At 40.3% G+C, this 22,353-nt stretch overlaps 1 protein-coding gene across 6 annotated transcripts in view; it reads left to right on the top strand.

The window, feature by feature from the left end:
* The window catches only part of NCOA2 (nuclear receptor coactivator 2), a 271,000-nt gene that overhangs the window by 162,359 nt on the left and 86,288 nt on the right, over positions 1-22,353 (top strand). The window lies entirely within an intron of this gene.

The raw sequence follows: 22,353 nt of genomic DNA, 5'->3' as shown, positions 1-22,353 counted from the left end.
CCAATTTGTACTCCTGAAGTATGTGCATATTGCTTTCTTTTGGGGCTAAGAGGAAACGATCTCTTTATAATCTGTTTTTGAAGACATTCTTTTAGATTCCATACCCTTTCATCTATATCTTTCACATTATCAATATTATGGGATTTGCCACTTTAACTTTCTCAGGGAAGGTAATGCTCCCTATTCCATATCAAGTGTGTGTGCAGGTAAAGAGCTACACAGCTGTAAATTCTAGGATGCTTAATTGAGGGAGACTGCAATAGAATTACCCTTGTAATAGATAGCTAGTTTGATGCAACTGGAGATTGGAGTAATGGAGACATGAAAATATGATATTGATGTCTGTTCTAGAAACCAGATGTCTTAATTAAGAAATAAGATATTCCAGGATATGTGTTGCATTGGGTTTTCACCACAATTTGGGTGTGATCACATCTATACTGCATAGCAGCAATTTTCTGGCGGCAGGAAACATTTTGTCCCAGTCGGTTTTAAGATATTTCTGTTGGTGCCACCAGAAAAGTGTTACTGTGTAAGAGCAAAGAAACAGCCTATTAGTGTTGCTAACTGTTGTGATTCTATTATGAGCTTTATAATATTGGGTAATTTTCTTATAACCCTGGCTCCTGATCCAATCTGAATATATAAAAATCTTAGCTTTCATTTTAAAAAAAAATCCTGGCGGTTGTGGAGAAAATCTTGAAAATGTCCCCTGACTGCACCCTAATGGCTCAGAAACCAGATAATAAATAAAAATCTCCTGGATTTAAACCAATCTTATGATTTTGAGTGGCGTGACTTACAATTTTTTAATGTGAGGGATTGGTAATACTACAGATGGGTATCTGGGATTCTTCTGAATTGGTGGGAGGCCAGATTGAAAAGACATTGAGAAAGCAAGTTTCCCACTATCACATGCCAAATTTAAGTCCTTGTTTCTCTCCATTCCTCATATCACAGAAGTAGCCACTTACAGTGGCACCAGAGTCTTCCACTTGCTGTTTGGTTTAAAAAGTTGAATCAGAAATACTGGAAAACTTTTGTTCAATTCATATTTTCTCCCATGTATTGCAAATCAGGCAGTGCTTGGGGGAATGGTGTCTAGATTGTGCATAGTGCAGGTGAAAGGTAATGGTCTTGAGAAAAATCAAGGAGCCTAAAGAAAAAAAATTAGAAATTATATATTATAGAAATTAAACAAAGAATGCTAAAGGAAGAACAACTGGGAGAAATTAAGCAAAGCAAAAAGAGCTAGTAATATTTTCTGTTACTGACAAAAAGCAGTATGAATCAACTATGCCTTTGTCCACTCCCTTTCTTTGTAAAGCATCTGAATGGCAGATTGTGTGTCCGTTGACAATGATGTGGTTATATTTGCTTTATCAGTAGCTTGTTTTTATGAAATTATAATCAAATGGATATTATTTTTTAATATGGGTTTGATAAACAATGCAGCTTTGCCACCAGTTGTCTTGAATATTACCCTACCTACGGGTCAGTCAGAATACAGTAATCTTAAATGTTACCTTCTAATGACAAAGAGAGAGCATTTTATTTCATGTTTGAGTAACAATTTATCACAGTGACTTCTCAGAGCTGATTGGCATCTACATTTGATAAGTGGGTTCTGTGTGGGAACATGATTTGCTCTCAGTTTATTCCTGTGGCTGGGATAGTGCCTCCCAATTTTTTTTTTCTGGTGGAGCTACCACACCCTACCGTCAGTTGGATGTGCCACTTTTTCCACTTTTTGCTCCCTCTAGTGCTTTACTGGCTCTCTCTCCTGCTCTGTTTTGTTTTGTTTTTTTAATGGTTTAAAATTTTATTTTTGGTTCTAATTTTGCTCTTGCTTGGTGTCTCACTCTCCCTATTCCCACTCAACACACGATAATATGCTTCTTGAAGTGAGGGAGTCCAGTGGTAGCTCCATGGAGCTACTTGAATATGCTCTTACAGCTTGTCTTGATGCTATGGGTTGTGGGCAGCTATGATAGCCTGCATCCTCTGCCATGAACATCCTTAACTAGATTAACAGATCAATGGATTTATGTACATATGGTAATTTTGCATCTAATTTCCTGATTTGCGTATGCAGATATGCACTACTTAGTCAACATGGGATAACAGTAGAACAAAGCACCTACAGAAGCCCACTATGTACTTAGTTTTCCAAGCTCAAAGGCTTGATGAATAAATAATTGAGAAAACATTTCTGAGGCAGGCTAGAATATTATGAATAATAATTACTGCAACAAATGGTAATAGTTTGCAGCCCCGGGGGAATGAAAGATATGCATTAAATCAGTTATCCTAGATGAACTTGATTTGTTCCATGTGAGCCTTCACCTGAGAACAATTAGACTGTGTCTGTTTGCCATTTGAGCCTTTACCTAAAATTCATAGTTGTTATAGAGCAGACTGAGGTGGACTTGTCAATGGTGCCAGGTCAGACTTTTTACTATACCAGTCTTGGGAGTTGGATCCTGGCTGATAGGGACACAGAGAGATTGAAACTTGGAAGTAGAAGGTCCCATCTTAAGAGACTGAAGATTCCAGTGTTTTGCAATACCCGAATGTGCTAATTAACAATGTTTCAGGATCTAGAAATAATGATTAAAGGACTTACTGAGCATTCCTTTAAGTCAGATGATACTATAGCACTGATTTGAAAATTTCTGGATGGAAGCAAGTTTATCTTGGTGGTTACCTCAGTGGAAATGGCTTAATTTTTACTTTTTAAGAGAGGCTGGAATGCAGCAATTGATTTACAAGGGACATTATGTTACCAAACACAAGTTAGGTAAATTAAACATAAAAGTCAGTCTCACAATACAGTACAAATATATCTATATGCCTAATATCACAGAAAGCAAGGACCTAATCAAGGCAACATACTTAAGAGCTAATTATGATTTTAATTTTGCTTTAAATGCTTCATTTTTTGGCAAGTACTTCATCATGTCAGAAAGGGACTTCTGGGCTTTTGTTGCATTCATTATATAAATATAGTAAGTTTTAAATATCTCCAAGTCTTACTAATTGATTCTGTATTTCTAAGGCCTGGTCTACATACTGATCTTGTACTGATTCAGCTAGTTCGGTTACTGGTGTGATTTTACAGTGATGGATTTAAAATGGTACACTTTCTAGGGTGGAAGCAGTTATGCTGGTATATGAAGGTGTTTATACCAGTACAGCTCATTCCTCTTGAACTATACCAGTATGAGCTCCTTTATACAAGTATAACTGTACTCACATTAGGGAGTTATACTGCTTTAACTGCATCTGCTTCAAAACTGGTATAGTTAAAGTGGTGCAAAACTTGTAGATAGACAAGCCGTAAGACTGAGATTTAAAAAATGCTGTTTCCTTATAGTCAGGCATTTTTGATATTGTTACACTGCTGAACCCCGATAAACATGAATTTAAGTAGAGACCCTAAAGAGACAGTTGACAAATGTAAAAATGACACATTTTATACTCAACAGATCTGTTCCTGGTGTGTATTCAGAGTTGGATTTAATTACTTTAATTATGTTTTTTACTACCTTTTATTCTGCAGAGCCAATAAAGCTGAGAGACAGAATTGGATTCTGTTCCTCCTTGTGGATCATAAACAGAATTGCTTATTAAGTTCCAATTACAAGGTAGTCATTTACACCATGCAACTACATTGAAAAGCAGTGGTTTGTGCAGCTGTCTCTGAGGGCAAAATTTGATCAGTAGAATCTCTCTTACAGGTGATGAAGCACAAGGGGAAAAAAATATAGCTTGATTTTCAGTTCCCAGGTTGAGTTTGTAGGGTGGGCAATCAGAAAAAAGATACTATTTATCTTTTATCCTGGCATATTTTATATGTAAATTATTGAGAGACAGTAAATATGGAATGGCAAACAACATTTTTGTAGGCATGTCTTAAAGAAGAAAGATATTTTAAACCCTTTTAAAATGCAATATTGCACAGATTCGTTTTATTATAGTTTTCATGACTATAAGTGAATATGTCTGTGTAACTAACTTCATTGGATCAGTCAAAAGATTTTGTAGGCTGTAGTCATTGCATGTAATTCTAGCCTGGAAATTAGTGTTGATAATGGTGGAGTATTTTTAGTACTTTGGAGGAAAAAAGGGGAGCTTCTGCAAGAAAACTTATTTTCCCTGTGAGATCTCTGATTGATTGTATTATTTTACAATGATTGGACAGAAAATTGGGGACATCCAGGTAGGGTGGGAGATTGCATGGTGTGATTTCAGTAGGAAGATCAAGTAAAATATTTATTCAAATGAATCCCAAATGCAAATACGTGTACGGTATCTCCTTGATTGTATATTTTTTATAAAGATAGGAGAAAGCAATTCCCAACCTATTGTACATGTATAATGTGAAAGGGTTATTGTAGATCAGCATATTATGTTTAAATGTTAGCATTACTTTGGTATGTTGATAGAAGTGTCAAAACACATTGTCTGTCATTTAGAGCCTAAATTAGGTGTATATAAGGGCTAGTCTACACTGGCAACGCTAAATGCAGCAGCGCTTTAACATGGCTCGTGTGGTTGCGGCACAGCGCTGGAAGAGAGCTCGCCCAGTGCTCTAAAAACCCACTTCCATGAGGGGTGTAGTTCACAGTGCTGGCAGCACAGTTTACAGCGCTGAAACTTGCTGCACTCAGGTGTGTGTTTTCATACCACTGAGCAAAAAAGTTGCAGTGCTGTAAATTGCCAGTGTAGACAGGCCCTAACGAAGTATTTTGTCACACAGGTACCAGAATAGGGCTTGCAACAGTAATTGCACAAGTAAATTAGATGCACATTTGCATATGTTTAATTTGAAAATCAAGCCTTTGCTGGGGGGAGGAACTTTTTTGAGGACAGATACCACTGCATATGCAGAGCAACCGTGACTGCTACCTTACTGGATTGTACTTAAGAAAGATGTTGAGTAAAATAGTACCTAAGCGTGTGTTTACACAGCAAGCAGCAACCTGCAGCAGCAAGGCTCAGAGTCTGGGTCAACAGATTTAGGCTTGCACTGTGGGGGCTAAAAATAGCTGTGTAGACTTTGTAGCTCCAGCTGGAGCTCAAGCCTTGAAGCTTAGGGTTGGGTGTGAGCTTCAGAGTCCAAGTTCCATCCTGAGTCATAAAATCTGCACAGCTGTTTTTAGCAGCGTAGCGTGAGCCCTGCCAGTTTGAGTCTGTGGACACAGGCTCTGAGACGCACTGCCATTCAATGTGCAGACATACCCTCAGTGACTTAACAGTGTAAGTCCAATTTTTAAAAAATGACTTAGGCACTTGAGACTTAAGAGCCTAAATTACTTTGTGCTTTTGAAAATGTCACCTATTGTCTAAAGACAAAATATCCTGGTAGAGGCTCAAAGTGGGAAGAGAAAGTGAACTATCAGTGATGAAGACCTCTCCTCTCTGTCACTGGTTGTATAACATAGACCAAGGCCCAAATGGGATCTTCTGATACCCAAGCCTTAACAGGCATGCAGTAAGATCTTCACTAAGAAATCCACAGACCCTTGCTCTGACAATCTGCCCACTCCCATCAGTACAGTAAAGTAGTTTTATGCTTAATCTTAAACCCTTCCCTCCCACCCCTGCAGGGTCATGAGACACACTTCACTCACCATTGATTGTAAACCTGACTGGATGATTAACCTGCAAAGATATACCATCAGAAATGCTGCTTACCTCAAGTATAACTGGCATATCCCACTCCCAAAAATTCAGCCAAGATTCAGTCCATGACTGAGCAGATTTCCAAGAAATGTATGCCATTAGGAAGAAACAAGCAGTTTATATTGTAATGTTGTTGAGGGTCTATGCTTCACCCTTAGTACACTACACAAAATTCCTACACTCACAAAGGATATCCTTCCTGTCCTGGTCCACAGTCCCAGATCTTCAGGCACCTATCCAGGCCTGCTGTGGTAAAAGCTCAGACTATGTGAACATGACAGCAGGGAATACATTTTGATGCAGTTTAGTCTTGTGTTAAACAAATTATGAGTTCAACATTCATATCTGTCATCAGATATCTGCCTCCAAGATGAGAATGATGATACCACAAAGCGTGTTGCTGCTGGAGCTCACAACAGTGGGACATCCATTTATCCTATCTCATGTCCTGGTTTTCTGAATTCTGTCCCTTGCAAAACCAACCTGAAACTCCTGGATATTGCACTGCTGCCTGCATGTGGATACAATGAATAATGGCTGGGAACAAGAATCTGGACCATTAGTTGAGACTGACAGCAAGGGTCTTGCAAGCCAAGGAGAGAACAAAGAGAGTGAAAGTGGGTACCGAATCCAGCCATGAATGTATCATCACTGGTTCCGAGTGAAAGGATGCATTAGAAGGAGCCAGGAGGAGGGGCAGGTGGGAAAGAGGCTGAGCTGGTCAGGCCAATCCTGTCAGTGAGAGGGAGCTATTTCAGATCTTCAATAACCTTTGTTAAGCAAGCAGAATGCCAGTCCAATGTCTGAACCTCATGGTCAGGAAGTCCAATCACATACCCATGCTTGGCTACAAGGAATAGGATGTGAAGGGTCTCAGGTCCTGACCGATATACCCAAATATCCTTCTGAGGACAAGCATGAATGGGTGTTATTGAAGGGAGCAAAGTCACTGGGTATAATGAGGCACTGTCGTTGGGCTATCAGGGAAGATAGGACATCATGAGGCAAGCTCAGTTTATCTGACACTCTCCATGAGGGACTTTTGAAACAAGTTACGTGGTAACTTAATAAGTTATTTATTAAATGCTTTTTTCCCCCCAATCTCCCTCAACACATTTTCCATTCTTTAGCTCATTCTTTTCAGTGGACTTGAAGCAGTAACACCTAGGAAAAGTAATTTTGTAGTCTATATTTTAGCGCAGTTGATAAAGGCTGTCAGCACTGCAGTATGTGTTTTCCCATAGGGGAGGTTTTCTAGAGTGGGACTTACCTGTCCTGTTTTGATTTTCATATGCAGTAGAATGTTTGCAATAACACACCTATACAGTGGAGGTCTGTAGTGCCTAGTGTCTGTGACCACACTATATGACTTTGGTCTAGGTGGTCTAAGAGCTCCACAGGGTTATTGCTGATCTGGCAATTTATTGGCAGGTGACAACATAGCCATCATCAGTCTGTGACCCTTCCTGTCCTCAAGTCCAATCTTCAGAGCATGATGTTCAGGGACATTATCTCTGAGGCAGGCAATATGACCAAAAAGGGCCAGCCAGCAATGGCCAATGATGTCTTCAATCCTCTCAAGGTCAATTCTTAATGATACATCCCTATTACTGTTAAAATCAAACCATATTATACCAGTAGTCACCTCTGGCAACTCATATAAAATGTCTCCAGCCTCCTGATGTCTTGTTTAAGCAATGTCCAGATTTCACATCCTTATAAGAAAATTGGAAGTACACAGATTTGAAAAATCTGTACTTTTGTGTAGTTTCACCTTTTTGCTCCAGATCCTACACAGGTCTTTCATGGCTAAATTGGCTTTAAATGCACCTTTACATGTCAGCTTTGCCTCCCAACTTTCAGCTGTCGCCAGCCTCTGCTGCTTTATTACTAATGAAAAGTCCACTGAAGAATATTCGTGCTCAGCATGTTAAAAATGCAGTAATGAGCTGCATGGATATCAAGATGGTGATTATCAATCTAGCTGTTAATATCCACATTAGAACTGTCAGCTTTCATTTTCAGAAAAGCCTCACAAGTCAGACCCTGAATTGTGTGTGTCATCCTGAACAAAAACACAAAGAGAAGTTGAGAAAAACAGGGTTGTAAGAGCCATTGGACCTGCACACAAAACACAAAAACAAACTCCACCCTTTTTATTAATTAAAAGACTGAATAAACACTTCTGTATCCCTAATGAATATTTTTTTGTGACTCTCACTTTGAACCAAGTGGATATTCCTATGCCTCCTTCAGCAACAGTGCACAACCAGAATATGTTTCCTTTCTCCAGAACTGGAAGAAGAACACGCTCATAAAGCCATACTGAATCAGGACTTCAGCTGCTACTTCTTTTAAACTGCCAGACTTTGCATTTAGGCCCCTATTCAGCAAGGGTACTTAAACTCAGGCCTAACATTAAGCATTTAAGTAGTGCCACTAAGTCAATGGAACTGCTCATGTACCTAAAGTTACACATAAGTAAGTATCTTGCCAAATCAGGGCCTTAATATGCTGACAAAATTATGCAAATAGTTCTATGGATGAATTTGATCTACAAATTTAAGTAAGTCACATCTGAGTTTCAACACATTTAAAATTGACAATTTTATCCATATTAATTTCTGGAGGGGGAAAATTGATTTTCAAAAAAAGACTTGTATGGCTGCTGTTCCATATATGCTCCTTATTTTCATAGGGTTTTATTTAATCCTGATAGGGTTTTATTTAATCCTGAGTTATAAATGCCAAAGGAATTTGTTCTGTGAAGTAAAGCAGTTTATGTGTGAGTAAAATTTACAAAAGAACTATTAGTCTTGCTGTCTTCTCTGCCTATGGTGGAGCATAGAAAAGGACTTTGATCTTCTGCTGTGTCTCATAAAGCTTTTTGGTTAAATATCCAGTTAAGTTGACTTTACTACTTCCTAGCCTCCAGAGAATTACTGATTCATTGAACAATTTAAGCTGCATTTAGATAATGCAAAATGTCAGTTTCTGTTCTGGCTCTGATGAAATGAAAGTTTTGTAGTCATTAGACAGCATAGTCAGTAAGTGTGAAATTTCATAGGTCTCTTCTAATGTTGCTGGAGTTCCGTAACCTGGAGACTGGTGTCTTAGGCCTTGTCTACACATAAAAGTTGTACCACTTAACCATGTTAGTGTATTTAAAGCGGTACAACCCACCCCTAGCATGGATAGGTTTATTGGTATAAAGGTGCTTATACCAGTATAGCTTATTCCTGTCTGAGAAGAGGTGTAAAAGCCTAGGACTAGTCTACACTTTAAAGTTTTGCAAAATCACACCTTAACTGACAGCTTCACCAGCCAAAGGTCCTAGTGTAGATGAAGTTATAATGGGAGTGGGGGAGGCCTTTTGCTAGCATACCTTAATTTGCTCAGGGAAGGAATATATATGAATGATAGGGGGAGGGATAGCTCAGTGGTTTGAGCATTGGCCTGCTAAACCCAGGATTGTGAGTTCAGTCCTTGAGGGGGCACTTAGGGATCTGAGAGGAAATTGGTATTTGGTCCTGCTATTGAAGGCAGGGGGCTGGACTCAATGACCTTTCAGGGTCCCTTCCAATTCTATGAGATAGGTATCTCCCCATACATTTTATAATTATTTATTTAATATATGCTGTACCAGCAAACTCTCTAGTGTACATAAGACCCTAATATTTCAGGATGAATGTATCCTCCTTTCTGATCTGACTGGGGCCGTTAACTTGTTCCCTAATCTATTGAGGAACAAGAACAAAATCATCTGAAGAGCAGAGATCATCTAAAGAGGTTCACACTGTGTTGTAGTTAGTTACCTTTTCAATATTGTTGGTCACTTGTGCAGCATGTAAATTACTACAGTATAGATCAAGAATAGCCACTACCAGAATGCTTCAGGAGCTTCTTATTAAGCTTAAGAGTTAAAGAGCTGAGCAATGCTATACCTGAAACAATGTAGTTGAAGTGGAAAGCTTATCTTTTCGGTTACTTCAGCTTTATCACTATCAGATAACCACTGTGGTTTTAACAAATGAGTATGCAGCTTTAGATCAGAAGTGGCCTTGCATTAAACTTGAAAAGAAGCTGAATTAACCCGTATTCTTGGAAGATGGTCTTTTTCAAGAAAGAATAGTGATTATTGGCAGGGCATAACAGGAAAACTAATTAATTTGTGACTGCATCCTGCCTTGCTTTGCTTTGCTTTTTATCTTTCAGGACTAGTACGGCATGAATGTAAAATATTTTAAAGATATAAATCTATCCTTTTTTAAATTTTTCTGGTATTATCTGTCTCTCTTATGGTATTTGGATGTAGAGGAAAGCATTGTCAAAGAAGCTTAAACTCCAAATCATGCTGTTCCAGTACTGCCATACTTTTTGGGATGCTAAATGGGTTTGAAGTATTAGAGGGGTAGCCATGTTAGTCTGGATCTGTAAAAGCAGCAAAGAGTCCTGTGGCACCTTATAGACTAACAGACGTATTGGAGCTTGAGCTTTCGTGGGTGAATACCCACTTTGTGGGATGCAATGGGTTTGAGTTCATTATCATATTTAATATTATATTTGGGATCTATCTAAGGCACCTATCACCTTGTTATGTAACTTCTGTGAATGATGCCATGTAAATGTTTTGTTTTAACATCTAATCCTCACAGAACATCCATTGTTCTTTAATGTCTCCCAGAGTTGAAAAGCAAATACACACAAGTGCCTTGCATAGGTGAGATGGAGGTTTCTCTTCTTCCTATTTAATTCTTCTTGTTAGCATGGAGTATGTAATATTCACTTGCAGCCAAAGTTGACTACTAGGAAATACAGTGAGTTGATGGGAGCTAGCTTCTTCCTAGAGAAAGCATGTTGTCTTCCTGGTGTTTTCAATCAGGACACCAAAAATTCTGAAACTTTACAGCTTCTACTTGGTAATGTGTTGTGCCAAACCTGAAGCACAATCACAATGTACAGTTAGCCCTGGAAAAATATTTAATTAGTATTTTAAATTTTGTAAACAAAATATGCAGTTTAAAGAATAGAAACTTACTTTTTGCATTAGTAGCCGCTGTTACACTTGAAAAGTATGCAAAATAAAAGGCATTATCTTGATGGTGCCAGGAATACCAGGGCAAATAGATTAATACATTCCACGTTCAACTTTTGGGTAGTATCTTAAGCAAGTTTATAAATGAGTCTTGGCATTAATGTATAAGAATACAGGCTGCCATGGTGAGGCTGAGTTTATGGAATAGCAAATTAATTTCATGGTAGTGATGATGACTCAATCAAAACAAAATCATCTGCTCTAAGAAACCTGGCTATCATGTAACTTTTCTCAGCATTGCAATCTGAATAGTGCCTGTTCATTTCCCTAAAACATTCCATATTTCCTTTGCAAAAAATAGGGACAACATAGGTATTTATTAGGGAGGTACACTTTGCCTCACTGCTTTAGTTGCAATAAAAAAATTGGATATCTGATTTGTTTCATCTTCTCTAGAAGATTGATTGCTTAAGAATACTGACTTAAAGTTTATGAAAAAGTTGTTACAAGCTATAAAAAAATCAACACTACGGTCATATGAAAGTTTGTAGAGTAAGAGGGTGAAAATGTTAATGAATACAGTGTGTGTCAAAAATAACCACTTCTAGAAAGTGAGCTGCTGTTGAGTACAGTAATTCAGTTTCTACTTCTGGATGTGCATCATGCTGCTACATCAAATCATTTAACTATTTCTTCCTTGTTTGAAGGCTTTTTCACAAAACCGTAGTGCTTTAATGTGTAGCAGGAAATAATTGTTTCAGTTGTTTTTAAAGGTATGTCTGATGTAAAACGCATGCATTTTGAGAAAAGTGGAAAGTGATATAAAAACTGTTACTGAAGCGATGAGTGTTCAGGATGCTACGCTTGCTATGTTGAGGACTTGTCTACATGGGGACACTAAGGAAATTTAAGGCAAATCAACTAAAGATGTAGGTGTTGTCATTCAGGTCTTAAACAGACTCAGTTCCCTGTAACTTAGAATTTACCTACACAAAGGGCAAGTCTGCACTACTGTGCTACATTGGCAGTAGCGCATCTGGTGAAGATGAGGTATGCTGATGGGAGAGCAGTATCCTGTCGGCATAATTACTCCACTTCAGTGAGAGGCAGAAGCTATGTTGGTGGGAGAGCATTTCCTGCCGACATAGCATGGTGTGGACACTGCTTTAAGTCAATGTAAGTTACATTGCCCAAGGTGTGAAAAAAACACACCCTCCCCTCTCCTCCTCCCAAGCAGCATAACTTGCATCGACTTAAGCGGAAGTGTAGATAAGCCCAAAGACTCAGGCTGTGTCTACACTAAAACCACTACTGTGACACATCAGTAGCACTTCAGGTGTACCATTATAGTGCTTCATTGTAGATACTCACTACAGCGACGAGAGGGTTCTATCTACACCGAGGGTTAAATCAGCTTAACTATGCCCCTCGGGTATAGATTTTTTCACACCTCTGAGCAATGTAACTGGGTTGACTTAACTTTTTAGTGTAGGTCTGGCCTGAGTTGATAGCAAGCTGGGGTATGACTCTGCCCTACCTTACCTTAGTTTGTGTGGACCCTGCTGATGTGCTTTAACAATTCATTAGCATGCTTTGATCCAGTGCTCTTTGAAACAGGACTAGATCAGAGTGCGCTAATGAACTCTTAATGCACCTCAGCAGGGCCCAGTGGACAGTTAGTGCATGGCAGGTTAGTGCAGGGTAGATTCCTACCCCAACTTGCTGGGAAAGAAATGTTCTCATAGACAAACCAGAGGATTAAGTTACAGCATTCACTTCACATCTTTAGTTGATTTGCCTTAACTGTCCTGAGCATCCCCATGTATACAAACCCTGAGAGCCCAAAACACCTGAGGGTTCATAGTGCAGTAAAGACATTTGAATAATCAAAAGATAATGTCTTACAAATTTGATAGCTTGTCTCTACACATACTGGAAGCAAAATAACAATCTGATTTAAATAACACTTTTTGTTCTTTTGATACAAGTCTGTGTGGACACTTTTTTTTTTTTAATTTAATCTTTCCAAATACAACAAATATACCGAAACACCAGATTCATCAAAATACATAAAGTAAATACAGAGGGTTAGGATAGAGGGAGGGGAGAAGAAGCGACATATCTATCTTCAAGATCGACATTAATCATATACCTCTTAAAAAGGCATCCCAAATTGCTTTGAATTTTTTGGGCATTCCCTTTCTGCAGAATGCCAGTCATTCACTAGCTGCAAGATCAGCCACATCACTGAGCAAGGCATCAATATTTGGTGGGGATCAAGTTTTCCATGTTTGCTGGATTAATTTTTTTAGCAACCAGAGCTGCACGCTGAGACCATGCCACATCGTTACCAGTAACCTGCAGGTATCAGGAATACATCCAAGAATGAAACTTAAGGGAGACAGCTCCAACTAATATCAAACGGGTCCTCTGACCCATCTCATACCAGAAATTCTTGATAACAGGGGCACTTCCGAAATTTATGAGCCAGTGTAGCACTGAGGGAGTCACATTTCCAACAGCAGTAAGTGCATTTATGAGAACTATTATCATTAGTCTATGTGGGAACTAGTATGTTTGTTTGAAAAAGTGTCTTTTGGTGAATAAAACATAGTCACAGATCTATAATTGCTTTTTTAAGATTAGATACAATTGTATTCCATTGGGTCAAAGATAGTTGTATATCCAAATCACTATTCCAAGCAACTCTCAAATTATCAATCTTTGGCAGTGTTTTTTGAGCCAGTCAGGCCACGTCCACACTACAGAATAAAACCGAAATTAATAAAATCGATTTTATAAAACAGGTTTTATAAAATCAATTTTATGCGTCCACACTAGGGCACATTACTTCGGTGGTGTGCGTCCATGGTCCCAGGCTACCATCGATTTCTGGAGCGGTGCACTCTGGGTAGGTCAGTAAAAGAATGGGACCAATAACTTCGATTTCCGTCCACACTAACCCTAAATCGATATAGTAATATCGATTTTAGGGTTACTCCTCTCATTGAGCAGGAGTACAGAAATCGATTTTAAGACCCCTTAAAATCGATTTTAAGTGCCTTGTAGTGTGGACGGGTACAGCGTTAAATTGATTTAACGCTGTAGTGTGGACCAGGCCTCAGTCATAAAAGGAAACCAGTGGCTAAGTAAATCCAGGAAGTTTCCTTCAAAATAATAAAAGTTCTGGAGATACTGGAGCTCCCAATGCAAATACATTCCTAAGTAAATAATTTAACTGGAGATATTTCCATGCTCTGGAGTAGGACAAACCAAATGCTGCGGAAGATTTACAAACGGTTTAAATTTACAATTGTCAGTTAGCTGCGATAGTCATAATTCCTCTCTCCACCCATTCCCTCCAAATCAAGGTTTTGCCACTGATTTTAAGGATAGGATTACCCCCATAGGACCGCTTCTGTGTGGAAGAATTGATGGCAGCAGAACTTTCTGTTCAAGGTTGACCAAGCTTGTGTCACCGCCATTATTGTGGGAGCTCTGGAGCCATCAAATCTATAGTTCGAACCTACAATGCCTGAAAGGGGCTATACTAATTTTCATTCAATCTGAATCCAAGGTAGAGTCTGTACAGTCATATCTAACAGCAACAAAGATGCCTGGCTTAACAAAAAGGAGGTGTGATAATTTTCCAAGTTCTGGGAAACAACATTCTCCCAGAAGTAGGGGGAACTGTAATTCATTCAGAGCCAGTCTAAGTTTTCTTACCCATGCCTTAAAGGAATGTTCTGAAAATATTATTGAATTTCTTAAAATAATTTGAGGACTAGAAATAGGGAGGCCTTTCAGGACATACAAAATTCTGGAAGGACTTTCATTTTCAGCATATTATTTTACCCCACAAACTGAGGGTTAACAAACTATCTCCCCAAATTGTTAGCCGTTTGGGGAATAATTGGTTCTATGCTTATCTTTGGGATGTTCTGAATATTATTGGGAATCAGTATTCTAAATATTTAATGTGACAGGATTGCCATTGAAAGTCCCAATTTGAGAAGAGGCCTTTGTGGGCATGTTTGTCAATGCCTAAGATTTCTGATTTACCACAATTAATTGTTGAGATATGTCCAAACTTATTAATAGTGGTTAAAAGGTTAGGAATTGTAACCTCAGGCTTAGATACAAATACAAGAGCATCATATGCTTAGAACATTAATTTTGTACTTTTTGGCTCACCCTGATACCATGTACATGTTGATTTGCTTGGATGGTAATGGCTACAAGTTCTAGAGGTAAAGCAAACAGAAGAGAAGAAAGGGGTCAGCACTGCGTTGTACCTCTCTGTAATGGAAATGGGGCAGAAATAATACAATTGGTAACTACCCTGGAAGTCGGGCTAAAATATAAAAGCTTAAACCAAGCAATGAACTGGTTATCAAATCTGAATTTTGCTAACACATGAAAAAAATCCCAGGTTTTGTGGTCAAAGGCCTTTGCTAATGCATGAAAAAAAGTCCCAGGTTATGTGGTCAAAGGCCTTTTCAGCATCTAAAGCAGCAGTTCTCAAACTGTGGGTTGGGATCCCAAATTGAGTTGTGACCCCATTTTAATGGGGTTGCCAGGGCTGGTGTTAGACTGGCTGGGACCTGGGGCCAAAGCCTGAGCCCCACCACCCGGGGGCCTCAGCCCTGGGCAGTGGGGTTCAGGTTACAGGCCCCCTGCGCATGGATGAAGCCCTTGGGCTTTGGTTTTGGGCCGCCCTGCCCAGGGTGGTGGGACTCAGGCTTTGCTTCGGGCGGGCTCAGGCTTCAGTCCTCACTCTTGGGATAATGTTTGTTGTCAGACAGGGTCAGGTTGCAATGAAATGTGAGAATCTCTGATCTAAAGTAATGACAGCTAAGAGTTCTTTAAAATCTCTGGAAGCTGCAGTAATATCAATCAGTTGACACAAATTATCTGAGCCATGTCTATTACGAAGGAAGCCTACCTGATTTATGTGTATAATGTGTGAGAGAACATTGACTAGTCACATAGCTAGAGCTTTTGCTAAAATCTTAGCAAATTGGGTAATTTTAATCTCCGCACATCTTGTAAACCTAAATCAGCCATGTATGGAACCTGACAAGTATTAGTGTTTTTATCTGAAGGTGGAGAAGATTTATCAGAGACCGGGTCTAGAGTTTCCTTAAAGTCTCCAGCTATAATAATAGGATGGTGGCCCGTGTCATTTATACTCATAAAAATTTATGAAAAAACTTGGAATGATCCTAGGTTGGCCTATAGAGACTGGCAAAAATGATTAGAGAACCCTCAGTTTCAGCCTTGAGGACAGTAAATCTGCCTTCATTGTCAGACCTTGTGCTCTGAATAGTAACATTCAACTTTTTATGTATTATTATAGCAATGTCCTTTGCTTTAGAATAAAAGCAACTAGAAACCAAGAGGCCTACCCAATCTCTATTCAGTTTACAAGCTTCAAGTTCTGTCTCCTGGAACATGGTAATATCAACATTTTCTTTAAGCACTGAGTATTTTTTTTTCTTTTTAATAGGGTTATTAAGACATTTTATATTCCAGGAGACACAGTTAATTATCAGAGTCGTCATTGTTAAAATATTCTGGATGAAATATAAAGTTGCTTTGACAATAAATGAGAAATTGTATATTTTCTTGAGCAGCATATGATTCTTGCGTATCTGATCAGCAAAAGTTATATAATCCACTTCTTGGTACATATTATACAGCAATGGAAAGGAAATTTCCAGCATGGGAGGGTAACAAGATGGTGGGGGAAAAAGAGGAATTAAATAAGTGGCGGGTGGGGGGCTGAAAATATAGTGAAGAGAGAAATACACGATAGTAGCATACAATCAAAAAGAAGAATCTATTTAAACAGTCCAAAAATACACACTTGATACCTGGGGAAGGGGGTGAGGGGGCTGGCCAGATCAGATGAAACTTGGAGATCCTTCACAACTCCTGTGGCCCCAAACATTTCAACTATAGTAATCACCTGTTATCAATAGAAACTTGAAACTTTAGTCTATAAGGACACACCATCTAATAAAGCAAGACTATATAGATATATTACAATCAAATGATAGATTTTACATTGATGCTCCTTTCCCATTAATTAAGGCAGCAGGAAGTAAATTGATGATAACCCTTCAACCTCAATGGAAGGTGGGGGGAAGGTACTAACATGTCAACAAGTGCCCATCAACTTGTTTAGAGCAGCCATATCATATCAGAGAGCAGCACACAAATTCCATATGGTCAGATTATTATTTAGATTGGGGTGGCCAAACTTACTGACCCTCCGAGCCGCATACGACAATCTTCAGAAGCTCGAGAGCCAGGGTACGCCTGCTGGGGTTTGGGGCTTCAGCTCTGTGATGAAATTTGAGAATCTCTGATCTAAAGTAATGACAGCTAAGAGTTCTTTAAAATCTCTGGAAGCTGCACTAATATCAATCAGTTGACACAAATTATCTGAGCCATGTCTATTACGAAGGAAGCCTACCTGATTTATGTGTATAATGTGTGAGAGAACATTGATTGTGTCAGAGCTTACAGAGCCTGCATCCAACTCGATCGCAGCAACCGCTGGTGTCAGTGTGTCTGGACACTCTTAATCTGAAATAAGTGTCCACACCCAGACTTGCACTGAAATAATGAAAGCTGTGAATTAGAAGCTGTAATTTGTTTGCTCCATTATACAGAATTGGTAAATTTGCATGTGAATGTTCCTAGGCAGAGGCAGCCAGTTATCAGCTGACTGTGACATATGCTTTCTTTCCTCTAATCTGCAGACTGCTATACATTTTTTTCTTATCCATATTATACCAGACAGCTGAATGCAAAGCAATTTATTGGCGCATCTGTTTGCACTTCACAAGACACCCACTTCTCTAGTGTACATCCAGTATTCCTACTCTCCAAAATTAACCACTCAATGTACGTTACTAGAGTGTCCTCCAAATATTCCAATCTTCTGTAAAAGTTTGGTTTCATTTTCTGCAAGTAATATTTACCAGAGTACTTTGTTCAGAACCAACATCCAAATTTGAGCAGCATTTGTCAGATGGGTGATGAGAGGAGTACAGTATATGGCTAGTAATGAAAGTTCGGTAATGTATAGAAACAGGCACATATTAGAGATTCAGGGTTCCTGTATAATCAGAGATGTTTGGGATACTGCTCTGCTACATTAAATAATATTCAGGGCTACCTTTTGGTACAACAGTGTCCTGAACAAGCCTGTTTGGCACCCTCATGCATATGGTGTTTGGCAGTCTAGCACAGGAAAAGCACAAGACAACCTGCCCAGAAGCAGCAGTGCACTTGGCATTTTGTTGTTTAGACTGGAGGGGGGACCATAACAAAGAATGGGGGTTTTCTAGGGATTGGAAAAAGAGGAAGTTTCAGTCTCATTTAAGCCCTCAAACAGCAAATAGTGGTAAAAACTTGGTGGGCGTTTTAGGCAGGTACCTTTTCCCTTATTTGCTATGGCCATGCTCAGTGTTCCCATCTCAAGTGTGTCCTTTCTCTGTTCTGCAGTTTTCCTCTTGTCGGAGGGTCTGTTTGGGTGGCTACAGGCTGATTAGCCTGATATCATTCCTAGGCAAAACCAGAGAAAGGCTGATAGATGCAAGCTGTAAATAACTTGAGGATGGTAGCATAATTAATACCTATCAGGATGGTTTTATGACAATTATGTCTTGTCAAACAATCAATCCCTTTTCATGATAATACAAATTTGGTTGATAAAGGCAACTGTTTTGACATGAAATACTTGTACTTCTTTAATGCATTTGACTAGACTTGTCTACACTAGAAAATTAGGTTGGCACAACTGCGTCGCTCAGGGTTTGAAAAATCCACACCTGTGAACAGCATAGTTCATAGAATCATAGAATATCAGGGTTGGAAGGGACCTCAGGAGGTCATCTAGTCCAACCCCCAGCTCAGACCAGGACCAATTCCCAACTAAATCATCCCAGCCAGGGCTTTGTCTAGCCTGACCTTAAAAACCTCTGGGGGTGGGGATTCCACCACCTCCCCAGGTAACCCATTCCAGTACTTCACCACTCTCTGAGTGAAAGAGTTTTTCCTAATATCCAACCTAAACCTCCCCCTTGAGACCATTACTCCTTGTTCTGTCATCTGCTACCACTGAGAACAGTCTAGATCCATCCTCTTTGGAACCCCCTTTCAGGTAGTTGAAAGCAGCTATCAAATCCCCCCTCATTCTTGTCTTCTGCAGACTAAACAATCCCAGTTCCCTCAGCCTCTCCTCATAAGTCATGTGCTCCAGCCCCCTAATCATTTTTTTTGCCCTCCGCTGGACTCTTTCCAATTTTTCCACATCCTTCTTGTAGTGTGGGGCCCAAAACTGGACACAGTACTCCAGATGAGGCCTTACTAATGTCAAATAGAGGGGAATGATCACATCCCTCGATCTGCTGGCAATGCCCCTACTTATACAGCCCAAAATGCTGTTAGCCTTCTTGGCAACAAGGGCACACTGTTGACTCATATCCAGCTTCTCGTCCACTGTAATCCCTAGGTCCTTTTCTGCAGAACTGCTTCCTAGCCATTCGGTCCCTAGTCTGTAACAGTGAATGGGATTCTTCCATCCTAAATGCAGGACTCTGCACTTGTCCTTGTTGAACCTCATCAGGTTTCTATTGTTCCAATCCTCTAATTTGTCTAGGTCCCTCTGTATCCTATCCCTACCCTCAAGTTTATCTACCACTCCTCCTAGTTTAGTGTCATCTGCAAACTTGCTGAGAGTGAAGTCCACGCCATCCTCCAGATTATTAATGAAGATATTGAACAAAACTAGCCCCAGGACTGACCCTTGGGGCACTCCACTTGAAACTGGCTGCCGACTAGACATGGAGCCGTTGATCACTACCCGTTGAGCCCGACAATCTAGCCAGCTTTCTATCCACCTGATAGTCCAATCATCCAGCCCATACTACTTTAACTTGCTGGCAAGAATACTGTGGGAAACCGTATCAAAAGCTTTGCTAAAATCAAGGACTAACACATCCACTGCTTTCCCCTCATCCACAGACCCAGTTATCTCCTCATAGAAGGCAGTTAGGTTAGTCAGGCATGACTTGCCCTTGGTGAATCCATGCTGACTGTTCCTGATTACTTTCCTCTCCTCTAAGTGCTTCAGAATTGATTCCTTGAGGACCTGCTCCATGATTTTTCCAGGGACTGAGGTGAGGCTGACTGGCCTATAGTTCCCTGGATCCTCCTCCTTCCCTTTTTTAAAGATGGGCACTACAGTAGCCGTTTTCCAGTCATCCAGGATCTCCCCCATTCACCATGAGTTTTCAAAGATAATTGCCAATGGCTCCACAATCACATCCACCAACTCTTTTAGCACCCTCGGATGCAGTGCATCTGGCCCCGTAGACTTGTGCTTGTCCAGTTTTTCTAAATAGTCCCAAACCACTTCTTTCTCCACAGAGGGCTGGTCACCTTCTCCCCATACTGTACTGCCCTGTGCAGCAGTCTGGGAGCTGACCTTGTTTGTGAAGACAAAGGCAAAAAAATCATTGAGTACATTAGCTTTTTCCACATCCTCTGTCAGTAGGTTGCCTCCCTCATTCAGTAAGGGGCCCATACTTTCCTTGACTTTCTTCTTGTTGCTAACATACCTGAAAAAACCCTTCTTGTTACTCTTAACATCTCATGCTAGCTGCAACTCTAAGTGTGATTTGGCCTTCCTGATTTCGCTCCTGCATGCCTGAGCAATATTTTTATACTCCTCCCTGGTCATTTGTCCAATCTTACACTTCTTGTAAGCTTCTTTTTTTGCGTTTAAGATCAGCAAGGATTTCACTGTTAAGCCAAGCTAGTCGCCTGCCATATTTACTATTCTTTCTACACATCGGGATGTTTTTTTCCTGCAGCCTCAATAAAGATTATTTAAAATACAGCCAGCTCTCCTGGACTCCTTTCCCCCTCATATTATTTTCCCAGGGGATCCTGCCCATCAACTCCCTGAGGGAGTCAAAGTATGCTTTTCTGAAATCCAGGGTACGTATTCTGCTGCTCTCCTTTTTTCCTTGTGTCAGGATCCTGAACTCGACCATGTCATGGTCACTGCCTCCCAGGTTCCCATCCACTTTTGCTTCCCCTACTAACTCTTCTCTGTTTGTGAGCAGCAGGTCAAGAAGAGCTCTGCCCCTAGTTGGTTCCTCCAGCACTTGGACCAGGAAATTGTCCCTTACGCTTTTCAAAAACTTCCTGGATTGTCTGTGCACCGCTGTATTGCTCTCCCAGCAGATATCAGGGTGATTTAAAGTCTCCCATGAGAACCAGGGCTTGCGATCTAGTAACTTCTGCTAGTTGCTGGAAGAAAGCCTCGTCTACCTCATCCCCATGGTCTGGTGGTCTGCAGCAGACTCCCACCACGACATCCCCATTGTTGCTCACACTTCTAAACTTAATCCAGAGACTCTCAGGTTTTTCTGCAGTTTCATACCCGAGCTCTTAGCAGTCATACTGCTCTCTTACATACAGTGCAACTCCCTCACCTTTTCTGCCTTGCCTGTTCTTCCTGAACAGTTTATATCCATCCATGACAGTACTCCAGTCATGTGAGTTATTCCACCAAGTCTCTGTTATTCCAGTCACATCATAGTTCCTTGACTGTGCCAGGACTTCCAGTTCTCCCTGCTTGTTTCCCGTGCTTCTTGCTTTTGTGTATAGGCACTTAAGATAACTCGCTGATTGTCCCGCTTTCTTGGTCTGAAACAGGAGTCCTCCCCTCTTGCACTCTCCTGCTCGTGCTTCCTCCCAGTGTCCCATTTCCCCACTTACCTCAGGGCTTTGGTCTCCTTCCTGCGGTGAACCTAGTTTAAAGCCCTCCTCACTAGGTTAGCCAGCCTGCTTGCGAAGATGCTCTTCTCTCTCTTCATTAGGTGGAGCCCATCTCTGCCTAGCACTCCTCCTTCTTGGAACACCATCCCATGGTAGTAGAATCCAAAGCCTTCTCGTTAAGCTGATCTAAGTCCCCATATAGACAGCGGTAGGTTGACAGAAGAATTCTTTCGTCAACCTAGCTAGTGCCTCTCAGGTAGATAAATTGCCCTATGTCAACGGGAGAATCCCTCCCGTCGGCATAGGTAGTATCTACACTGAAGTGCTATAGTAGTGCAGCTGAGCCACTGTAGCATTAAGTGTCGACAAGCCCTTAGTATTGATTGGTACAACACTAATAAAAAAAAATTGCAATATAACAAATTCATGTAGCATATTTTAAACTTGAGGAGAAGCTGGCATTTCCATATTATATGGAAAACTGTCTAACTGATAGATCTCAAAAAGTAGTTTTAAATGGGGAATCATCATCAAATGGGAGTGTGTAATCTCGCAAGTTCCCCCTCTCCGAAGCCCTGGTTGGGATGATTTAGTTGGGGATTGGTCCTGCTTTGAGCAGGGGGTTGGACTAGATGACCTCCTGAGGTCCCTTCCAACCCTGATATTCTATGATTCTATGAACTAACTTAAAGGAGTTAAACTTGTTGCTTCTTTAGGCAAAGCTCATATCAGAGGCTCCCTAGAATCATAGATTATTAGGGTTGGAAGGGACCTCAGGAGATCATCTAGTCCAACCCCCTGCTCAAAGCAGGACCAATCCCCAAATG

The sequence above is a fragment of the Gopherus flavomarginatus genome, chromosome 2, assembly GCF_025201925.1.
Source record: "Gopherus flavomarginatus isolate rGopFla2 chromosome 2, rGopFla2.mat.asm, whole genome shotgun sequence".
NCBI classification, from domain to species: Eukaryota; Metazoa; Chordata; order Testudines; family Testudinidae; genus Gopherus; species Gopherus flavomarginatus.
The sequence above is the reverse complement of the archived record's forward strand: the minus strand, read 5'-3'. Positions and strand labels throughout refer to the sequence as shown.